Source organism: Eucyclogobius newberryi, unplaced genomic scaffold (assembly GCF_026437365.1).
Source record: "Eucyclogobius newberryi isolate DKJ021-1_F unplaced genomic scaffold, fEucNew1.0.hap1 SCAF_14, whole genome shotgun sequence".
Taxonomy (NCBI): domain Eukaryota; kingdom Metazoa; phylum Chordata; class Actinopteri; order Gobiiformes; family Gobiidae; genus Eucyclogobius; species Eucyclogobius newberryi.
The window spans coordinates 8,623,803-8,635,291 of NW_027315768.1; positions in this window are offsets into that span (position 1 = coordinate 8,623,803).

Sequence of the window (11,489 nt, forward strand, 5' to 3'; positions counted from 1 at the left end):
AGACCAAAATCCAATCAAGAATCTGTGGAAGGAACTGAAAACTGCTGTTCACAAATCTTTTCCATCATATCAGGCTCAGAAGAATGTGGAAATGTCATTGTAGGTGAGCAAAGCTGCAGAGACGAACTGTAACACAAGAGACTTTCAGCTGGAATTACAGAGAAAGTAGTGGCTCAGGAGCTGAATACTTTTGCAAATTGCACTTTTTTTTAAATCATAAGATAAGATAAGATAAGATAAGATATTCCTTTATTGTCCCACATGGGGAAATTTCATTGGTGCAACGCAGGTAGATACAGAAGAACAGATCACTTATAGGAAGTCTGAAAAACACTTTCAGTAGAAGATCTCCTATGAATAAATAAAAACTCCCATAGACAAATAAATAAATAAATACCATTGCATGTGATCACGACAGCAATTGCACGTGAATATGTGTCACGACAGCACATAGGTTGCACATGAATTGCACATGAATTCCAACAGCAATTGCACATATGACAGAATTGCACATCAGTATTAGGTTAGGTCAGTATTGCGACGGGATAACGTGACGATCTCCGGGTAAGACGACTGTTCTCCGCAGTTTCATGAGTTCCTCCTTTGTGGAAACGCGGTACGGCGCCGGCCCTCAGAGCCAAGACACATCGCCACGACACGACGAAAACACTCAATCCAGCCGAATAAAGTCAAAACAAGTTAATTTAAAGCGATTCCAGTGCGTGTCGCTCGGAGCTAGCTCACGTCACAACAACACAACGAACGCAACGAAAAACGCTCAAATCCAGCCGAAAAAAGTCAAAAACAGTTGAATTAAAAAACTATTCCAGCGCGTGTCCCTATCGTACAGTAAAATAGAAAAAATATACTAACTATATTTACAAAATATAGGAGATAAAGCACAATAAGTGTGAGAAAGAAGAGAGAGCGTTTACACCGGGCTGCCAGCTGTACCAGCGCCTTATGACGTATGGAACTCATGTATGATTTTCCTTTCACTTCGCAATTGTCAGTACTGTTGTTGTAATTATTTCATGCCCAAGGGGAAATAAGAAACTAAAATTAAACATCAGTATAACAGTAGAATAAAAGGTAAAACAGAATATATTTACATTTTAATTTACAGGGGCCTGACCTCTGTTTGCTCCAGTACAAACTATTGTAAAAGCAGCTCTAAGTGTACTCTCTGCATCTGATTATACAGCGCTTTGTTCTCTGCGAAGCAGAAAGTACGCTGTTAGCATGCTAATGTTTCTTAGCTTTACCGTAACAACAAAACTCGCTCCTGCCTCAGAAAGTTATGAAAAGCACAATGTGACGGAAACCTTTGGATGACTAACGACAAACTTAAGCAATCTATCTATCTATATGATACATACATGTACATACATCAATACTGACAGTGGTATTGAAAAGTATTATTACTCTTACAAAAGCATAGATTAATACAATTTTCACAAAATGTGTGGCTTTTTTACTCTTTAAAATACATTGTTTACATTAGTTCATGCTGGATAGAAAATAATCAAACCAAAGGTAAAATAGTAATATCGGTATTGAATCGATATTGCAGTACTTGCCACACTTGATATCGGATTGAATCACAAATCCCTGGTATCACACATCACTAATGACGAGCACATACACTGGCGAGATTGACAACAATAAATACCATTTTGTAACAAATCTTGTCTTTGAGGTTTAATTATCAGACATACATCAAATGTCTGTCAAATGAATGACAAAAGTGCCGAAATATCACCTTCTTTGGAAGTTTATACATAACCTATTTCTTTTTGAAGCATTTTACCAGAAAAGATATGTTAAATAGTCAAATTATGCCACAACATTCGCAAAACTATCTACATTTCAATATATTGCAGACCAGTACTAGCACATGTACAATAATAATAGAATAGTAAAGTGTTACTTTTCTGAATCCTTACAGTTTCCCCACATAGGCCCACTCGGCGCAGAAGGAGCCCAGCCTTCACGCTCCTCTCTGGGTGTGTGGACCGTGGAGTTATGGGTGAGTCTGCAAGTGATTCACAGAGACAGACACAAGGACGCGGCCCCAAAAGCTCGCTGCATCTGTGCGGGAATTTAGTGCTCAGAACGGGGCCCAACATCTGACAAAACCCAAGGCCGCTCTTATAAAACTAAAGATGGTGGAGCGGGTTAGACGTGAGGACAAACAGGGCTAAGCTGTGGCTGTGCTCCAGAGTCACTTTGTTTTGTTTATTATGGATATTTTAAAGAAGTTTTTTTTTTTTTTTTGCTTGAAGAATAGTCTTAACCAGTGTTTCTCAAACAGCGGTGCGTGTCCCACAGGTGGTACACGAATTACTCTGTACTTGACCTCCATTGGGTTATTTCTTATTTGGCACTTGGTATAAGTATATGAGTATATATAGCTCTAATTTAGATCGACAACAGTCATGCTTTAGACCTGGTTTAGATCCGGTAATCGGAATATTATCTTTGTGGTATTTGATCTGAAAAAGATCTAAAGCTGGTTATAGCGATATATGATTATTTTAAACACATTATAAGGCTGTATCTTCATTGATTGTGTATTTATTATGTGTTTTGTTTGATTTGCAAACTCAATTCCTCCTTTCTGAAATATATTTGTAAAGTACAAGCTCCTCCGTGTTTTAAACAACACACATTTTGCATTATGGTATTGGCCATTGCTCTTGAGTACATCTGCTTTGGCATCTCATGTTTTAGAACTTAAAATAAAATATATGTTAAAAAAACACATACTTATTACTTTCTATCATTAGGCATCAATGTAAGCACTCCATCTACTGGCAAAAGAGGGAATTATCAATGTGGACATGAACGAAACCTCACTTTACCCGACTTGTTGATGTAAGCACGCAGTTGCAATGAACGTGATTTGAAGCAGAAATGCTCTGAACGAGTAACAGAAATGACTCATAACTATAGCTATGAAGTCACAAAACAGAAATATTTGAAACCAAGTATTTTATGAGGCTCAGAGGGAGAGGACAAAATTTAAAGCAGAATCTTTCAGGTATTACTTGGCACTTTTGAACATCCCTGGCAAAGTAATGAGATTTGCATGGAGACAGGTCCATCACCAGGTCAAGTTAAAAGTTAGGTCTGTGGAAAGGCAAGCCAGCTCATGGTCGGGACACATTCAAGATCCAAGACCAATAAAACACCCGTGATGAAATAAAAGCTAGTTATTTCAGTCTATTTTTATCTGAAATGTTACGCGGTGGGGCTTTAAATCTCTTCCCGTATCGACAACCATAACGGCCAACAATTTCCAAACCTGATTCAAACCCAAGATCGTCATCATAACTCATCCTGTTTTCAATCCGCGCTAACGACCCCATCAAATTTACCCGATTGTCATAGCCAACAAAGGCGATCGACCGCACGCTAAGCTAACACTGGAGACACACTTCCACAACCACCCCCTTCGACCACCTCGCTGTCCCCCAGAGAAGGCCTCCATAATGGGCTCTAAAAGCGCATCTGTGCCCCTCCTCGAGCTGCTCTTCTCTCCTCGGCCGTTTCAGTTTAATTGCAGGATTATGGCGCTTGTTTGCTAAGCTAATGTTTCTTGTTTCATTGCCTTTTCAAGTCCTACATGCTTATTAAAACTCTCTCCTCTTTTCTTCTTTTGTCAGTCCTCTCCTCTCTCTCTCCCTTCCATGTTTCTCCTCCTTCTACCTTTCATCCTCCATTCTCCCTTCTCTTTGCTTTCTGTCTGTCTCCAGCCTTCTTTCTTTCCCTCCCTCTCTCCCTCCTCCTCTCTTGTATTTTCTTTCTCTTCACCCCTTTCCTTCCTCTCTTCTCATTTTTTCATTCTTTCTTTCTGTCTGTCTCTCTTTCACCTCTTCACTCTATCGACTCTTTCGCTCGATCAGCAAACAACAACAAACAACAAAGTGATAGACTTTGCCCCTCTTTCCCTCTCCCCCTCTTTCTATCTCCTCTTTTGCACTTTCTCACCCTCCTTCTCTTTTTTGTCCATCTTTCTCCTCTCTTCATCCTCTTTCTTCTTTCCCTTTCCTTCCTCTCCTTCACAATAAGTATATATCTCTCACCTTCCCTTCTCTCGTTTCTCTCGATGGCTCTCTCTCTTTCTCTCCCTCCTCTTTTCTCCTCCCCTCCCCTTTCTCTCTATCTCTCTATCTACTCCTTCTGCCCCCTTTCCCTAACTGTCTCTCTCTATCCCTATTTTTGCTTTCTCACCTCTCTCATCTCTTCCCTTACTCCTCTCAGATTCCCTTCTTTTCTTTCTCTCTCTCTTTTGCACTCCCATCCCCTTTCTCTCTTGTCTCCATCTCTCTTTTCTTTCCATTTCTCATTCTCTTCTTCAGTCTTGACTCCTTCTCTTTTCTTTCCCTCTCTCTTTCTCCCTTGATTGGCTCTGTTCTTTGGCAATGAAAAGCCAGTCCTTCCCCCTCTCTTCCTCTCTCTTTCTCCCATCATTCATTTTTCATTCAGTTCAAGGCAAAAGTCTGAATATTGCAAAAGTGCTTATCTTAAGTCAAGAATTAATCAGTCGTCAATAGAAAAGAGCACCATGGAAACGAGACATTCAAAGACCTGCAGTTATCACGAAAAATCTTGTTTCCATTAAAGAATTACAAAAAAATATCTTGTCTTATGATCTGGGGACAGAATTGCTGGTCAGGAGACTAAATTGAATAAAAGGAAAATGAATTCAAATTCTCGTGATATATTCCTGTTGGAGGATTGTAATAATGTTCAAACCACTGTGAGTTCAATATGCATCACTTTTATGTTACAAAAGATGTTTCCGGTCATTCCGGTACTTTTCGGCTAGCGCTATGGCCACGCCCCCTTTTGGGTGAAAATAGACAGTGTTAACAGATCGGCCAGAGACACATGTTGTTATTTTAATTTATTCCCGAGGGATGGAGGTGTAAAGTGTCAAACTAATTACCTGGAGATTGAATTAGATAGTTGTAGATGTCTGGATGCAACACCATCGGTTACTGTGTGGGGTCATTTTACAGTTTTTCACAGTTGCTAACACCCAAAAAGCAAAAATTTGGCACAATTTGCACAACCTTCACTTCATGTACCAATCGCTCGCACCAAGTTGACACTACTTCACACTCCCTTATCTGCATTAGACTCTGACTTTCCTTCTTTACACTCTGATGTCAATTACAAATCACCTTGGAGTCAAAACACTACACACAATTTTCGGTTGTTGCACACAGTTCTCAAGTAAAATCTCAAAACATCAACCTATAACACACAAATATTCAAAACACTACACACAATGTTCAGTCGTTGAACACACTTCTCAAGTAAAATCTCCAATAGAGGAATTATTTTCAGCATGGAGGTGGAAGGTCTACGAACGGAACCCACAGGGCCTGGTCCCACTGCTCCAGGCCATGGAGGAGGCTTGTGGCGACGTCAGTGTGGAGGCCTGTCCGGGCTTCATGCGCCACTCAAGGCGATTCTTCCAACGCTGCCTAGACAGGGAGCACATTACCTGTGATGTCGATGAGGCCCTCTGGCCTGACAAGAACCGGAGGCATGATGGCAAAAAAATGTTTGTGAGGGGGGGACGGTTTACTGTACTGTACTGTTCTGTGTGTGCGAAAATTACTGTAAACTTTTTTGGTTGCAGATTTGTGTGCTGTTTTATGTTTGACTACAAAAGTTTACAAAAATAGTCCTACAGACATTTTACAAAAGGAGAAATGGCACATTTTCCACATTGTCATTCATATGGTGTGTTCTGTTTCTATAATTGTGTTTTCAGCTTTGCACCTAAGTGTGCTGTAAATGCTTGGTAGTGTGCAGACAAATGCTTAGTTGTGTGTACTCAATGAATGGTATGTGTGTGTCATTTGAAAAAATGGCTGTGTGTACCAAATGAAAACACGAGTTCCATTTTGTGAACAGGTAAGCGATTTGATGGCAAAGAGTCATCTTGCAAAGGTTTAGCATTTTGTGTGTGTTCAGATCTGTGTGTTCAGTTTGAAAAAAGCTGTTATTGTTTTGAGAAACGGGTGTTAACAATTGTGAAAAACTGTAACAAAAGGATTCTGGGAAGCTAAATGGACATCTCTTGACCCCATTTCCCGAGCTTGACCCGATCCCGATCAGATGTCGGGATTGAATTAAAAATATTCACCAACTTCTGTCCATGGCTGCTCTGTCGCCAGTATCAATTTGCATCCCCGCCTCTCTCTTAACACTGTTTGCTTTCACCCAAAAGGGGGCAGGGCCGCAGTGCCGGAAACATCTATGAGAGGCTGCTCTTTACTGGCAGCCATTTTGAAGCGGACAAAATAAAGCCAATCGAAGTGAAAAGTCCTTTTTTTCCCTTTTCTTCAAACATCAAATCAAATCAAATCAATTTATTTTTGTAAGGCCCAAAATCACAACAACAGTTGCCTCTGAGGGCCACAGGGAGAAATGAATCAACAATGTCTGTGGTGGCGATGGAGTCAGACAATGTCTGTGGTGGCGATGAAGTCAGACAATGTCTGTGGTGGCGAGGGACGATGTCCCAGGGTCCTCTGTCCTTAGACTCTCCTTCTCGGCCAGGAAAAACTACAAAAAAAACCTCTTTGGGAAAAAAGCGTAGAAACCTGGAGGAGTTCCAGTGAAGGAGAGATCCGACTCTCACAGACGGACAGACGGACACAAGGAGACTGGAGCTGGACCCACTCTTCAGGCAGAAGAGGGACCGTCTGAGTCGAGCTGGACCCACTCTTCAGGCAGATGAGGGACCGTCTGAGTCGAGCTGGACCCACTCTTCAGGCAGAAGAGGGACCGTCTGAGTCGAGCTGGACCCACTCTTCAGGCAGAAGAGGGACCGTCGGAGGCGAGCTGGACCCACTCTTCAGGCAGATGAGGGACCGTCGGAGGCGAGCTGGACCCACTCTTCAGGCAGATGAGGGACCGTCGGAGGCGAGCTGGACCCACTCTTCAGGCAGAAGAGGGACCGTCGGAGGCGAGCTGGACCCACTCTTCGGGCAGAAGAGGGACCGTCGGAGTCGAGCTGGACCCACTCTTCAGGCAGAAGAGGGACCGTCGGAGGCGAGCTGGACCCACTCTTCAGGCAGACGAGGGACCGTCGGAGGCGAGCTGGACCCACTCTTCAGGCAGATGAGGGACCGACTGAGGCGAACTGGAGCCACTCTTCAGGCAGATGAGGGACCGTCCACACAGGGCAGGGACCACTTCACCAGGAGAGGGGCATCTGGGTCCACAGGTCCTCAGGAGTGAGAGAAAGAAAAGAAGGCGGTGAACAGTTTGCAAGTGGAATCAAAAAATAAATATTGTTTGATAGCATAAGTAGTCAGAAGAAGAAGAGGATAGTGCTCAAGCTGTCATACTTCCCCCAGCACAGTTACTCCTAGGGCAGCGTAGCTGAAGCTGTGGGTTTATCTTTCTGTTCCTAACTACTCTGACCATAAGCGATTTCGAAGAGGAACGTTTTAAGCCTGGACTTAAATGAAGAGACTGTGTCAGCATATTTAACATGGGTCGGGAGCTGATTCCATAACACAGGAGCTTGGTAGCTAAACGCTCTACCTCCTACAGTACTTTTAGAGACTCTTGGTACCACCAGAAGGCCAGCATTCTGGGAGCGAAGAGCTCTGTTTGGATGATATGGTTCTATAGCATCTTTGAGGTAGGATGGGGCCATGTCATTTATGGCTTTGTAGGTCAAGAGTAGAATTTTGAATTTGATTCTAGACTCGACGGGGAGCCAGTGAAGAGACTTCAGCACCGGCGTAATGTGCTCTCTTCTTTTTGTTCCTGTTAGTAATCTTGCTGCTGCATTTTGAACCAGTTGAAAGCTTTTTATGGAGCTTTTAGGACACGCTGCAAGCAGGGAGTTACAGTAGTCTAATCTAGTCGTTACAAATGCATGGATAAGTTTTTCGGCATCACTTTTAGGCAGGATTCTTCTGATTTTGGCTATGTTGCGCAAATGGAAATAGGCTGTTTTACAAGCTTGATTTATATGAGCTTTAAATGAGAGCTCCTGGTCAAATAAGACTCCAAGGTTTCTTACAGTAGAACTGGAGGCTACACTGACATTGTCCAGTGTGACTATCTGCTCAGATAGAGCGTCTCGTAGATGCTTAGGGCCAAGCACAATGACCTCGGTTTTTTCAGGGTTAAGAAGCAGGTAGTTTAGTGTCATCCAGGTTTTTATCTCCTTCACACAAGTACTAAGTCTGTCTACTTGATCGCTCTGATCAGGTTTCATTGATAAATACAGCTGAGTGTCATCTGCATAGCAGTGGAAGTTAATGCCATGCTTTCTGATAATGTTGCCTAATGGTAGCATATAAAGAGTAAACAGAATTGGACCGAGTACCGAACCCTGTGGCACACCGTAAATTACTTTAGAGCTTGGTGAGGAGCTCTGGTTTACATTAACAAATTGGAACCTATCAGATAGATAGGATTTAAACCAGCTGAGGGTTGTTCCTCCAACACCTACATCACATTCTAACCTCTGCAGTAGAATGTTGTGGTCGATGGTGTCAAACGCTGCGCTGAGGTCCAACAGAACCAGGATTGAGACCAGTCCATCGTCAGCGGCTAATAACAAATCATTTGTGACTTTAACTAGTGCAGTTTCAGTGCTGTGGTAGGCTCTGAACCCTGACTGGAAAACTTCAAATAAGTTATTGTCCTGCAGGTGGCGACAAAGCTGTTTTACTACAACTTTTTCAAGGATTTTAGAGACGAAGGGAAGATTTGAAATAGGTCTGTAGTTTACCAATAGGTCGGGATCTAGATTAGGCTTTTTCAGAAGAGGTTTAATGACTGCATGTTTGAAGGACTGTGGAACATAGCCACTTTCGAGTGAAGTATTTATTATATTAAGAATAGAGTCTATAATTAGGGGAAGAATGTCTTTGAGGAGTCTGCTTGGAATGGGGTCTAGGACACAAGTTGAGCTTTTAGAGGACATAATGGCTGAAGTTATCTCTGCTTGATCAACAGCTGTGAACCTTTCTAGGTTTACAGGTGGATTTATATGGGACGTTAGATTTACAGCTTGGGCTAGTTCAGGGCTAATAGCGGGGGTAATTTCATCTAATTTATCTCTGATTGTTTTTATTTTATTATTAAAAAATAGGAGGAAATCATCAGAGCTAAGTGTAGCTGGGATTGAGGGCTCTACTGCACTGTGACAGTTTGTTAGCCTAGCTACAGTGCTGAAAAGGAATTTAGTGTTACTTTTGTTGACTTCTATTAGATTTGAATAATATCTGGTTTGGGCCTTACGCAGAGCCTGCTTATAGGACAGCAGGCAACTTTTCCATGCTTTTAGGGATTCTTCGGTGTGAGAGCGACGAAATAATCCCTCTAACTTTCTAACTTTTTGTTTATGTGAACGTTCTTGGTTGTACCATGGGGAGGCGCGCTTTGGCCTAATGACCTTCTGTTTTAACGGCGCGACAACGTCAAGAGCAGACTTCAGAGAATTCATGGTCAAGTCGACAAATTGATCACTTAAACTGGGACTAAAACTGTTCTCAGCAGGATCACATGACATGTCACTGAATATTGGCTCTATTATTTCTTTGAATTTTGGGATAGATTTTTCAGATATTGTCCTTTTCATTATAACTTTATTTTGTGGGACTGGATGATCTTTAAGAATAAACTGAAAGGTAATTAGGAAATGATCTGACAATATAGGGTTTTGATGGAGGACAATGAGGTCACTAATCTCTGTTCCATACGTTAGGACAAGATCCAGAGTGTTCTTGTGAGTGTGAGTCGGTTTATTTACATTCTGAGTGAAACCAATGCTGTCTAACAAGGCGCTGAAGGCATTACTGAGAGCGTCATCACTCATGTTCACGTGGATATTAAAGTCTCCAACTATAACTATTTTATCCCAGGCTAACACTAAGTTTGATATAAAGTCAGAAAACTCTGTTAAAAACTCTGAATAGGGACCAGGAGGTCGGTAGATAACTATGAACAAAACTCCTTTTTGGTTTTTCATATTTGGACATGTGATTGACAGCATAAGGCTTTCAAATGAGTGAAATGCATTGTTAGTTTTAGGGCTCATGAGTAGGCTTGAGTGTGAGATCACTGCCACACCACCACCTCGGCCTGTGCTCCTGGCGGTCTTAGTTAACATGGGTGGGTGGGGTGGACTCATTTAGTCTGACGTAGTCGTCTTGTTGAAGCCACGTTTCAGTTAGAGCTAGAAGATCTATGTTATAGTCACTAATTAATTCATTAACTAAGAGCGATTTGGAGGAAATTGCTCTAATGTTTAGCAGTCCACATTTTATGTGTTTATTCATTTGTGTATTTGTGTCATTTGTGATTGTTATTTTCCTTAAGTTATTTGGTCTGACGCCTGAAATATTTTTTCTGAGATGTGACTTTTTGGCATTATTTGTACGAGGGACACGAGGGACACGAGGGACACACACAGTCTCTATCTGTCTTGAATCTGAACACTTCACATGTAACAGAACGGGCGAGAGTTCAGCGACAGAGGAGCGTCTTGAACTGCTGCTCTGCACCTGGGGCTCATCCCTAGATGGTCACTTAACACGACTAAGACTATCGGTCAAATTCCGAACTAATAGGGATGTACCCTCCGAAGTCGGATGGATGCCATCCCTGCGTATGAGCCCGGGCTTTCCCCAAAACGCACTCCAGTTATCAATAAAGACAACGTTGTTTTGAGGGCACCATCTGGATAACCAGTTGTTGAATGCTGAGAGACGGCTGTACAATTCAGCATTGATCCGATTGGGCAGGGGACCAGAAAATATTACAGTGTCCGACATCGACTTCGCTAGGTCACACACCGCGGCTACTTGAACTTTGAGCACCTCTGATTGTCTCCGCCGGGCGTCGTTACCGCCTGCGTGAACCACGACTCGCCGGAAACGGGTCCTACTCCGCTTTAAGATCCTAAGGTTTCCTTCGATGTCACCCATTCTGGCCCCCGGGTAACACCTAACGCTAGCAGCTGGCAGCTTCACGTCTCTGACAATAGAACTCCCGATTACAAGAGTTTCTCTCGTGTGTTCAGCGGGCGTGTGATCGCTGAGGGGAGAAAACCTATTATAGACGTGAAGCTCACGGCGCTCTGAGGTTCGGCGTTTAGCGCCTTGTCCCCTCCGAACTGTCACAAAATGGTCCCTATTCTGTTCCTGGTCTAGTCCCGGCTGCACGGGAGACGCTGAGGGGCTGAGCTCGGCCTTACTGCTACTGCTAATGCTAATGCTACGCCCTGCAGCGCGGTCCGGTAGCCCTCGCGCTAAAACCGAACTATAACTGGACTTTAGCTCCTCTAAACAGCGGATCCGCGCTTCTAACTCCGTAACCCTGGCCTCCAAAACTACCACTACACTGCACTTCACGCACCTATCATCAGAGAAGGAGCCAGGGTTCTGACTCGACATATGACAGCTCAAACAGGTAAAGGTAGATCCAGCCATGACGCT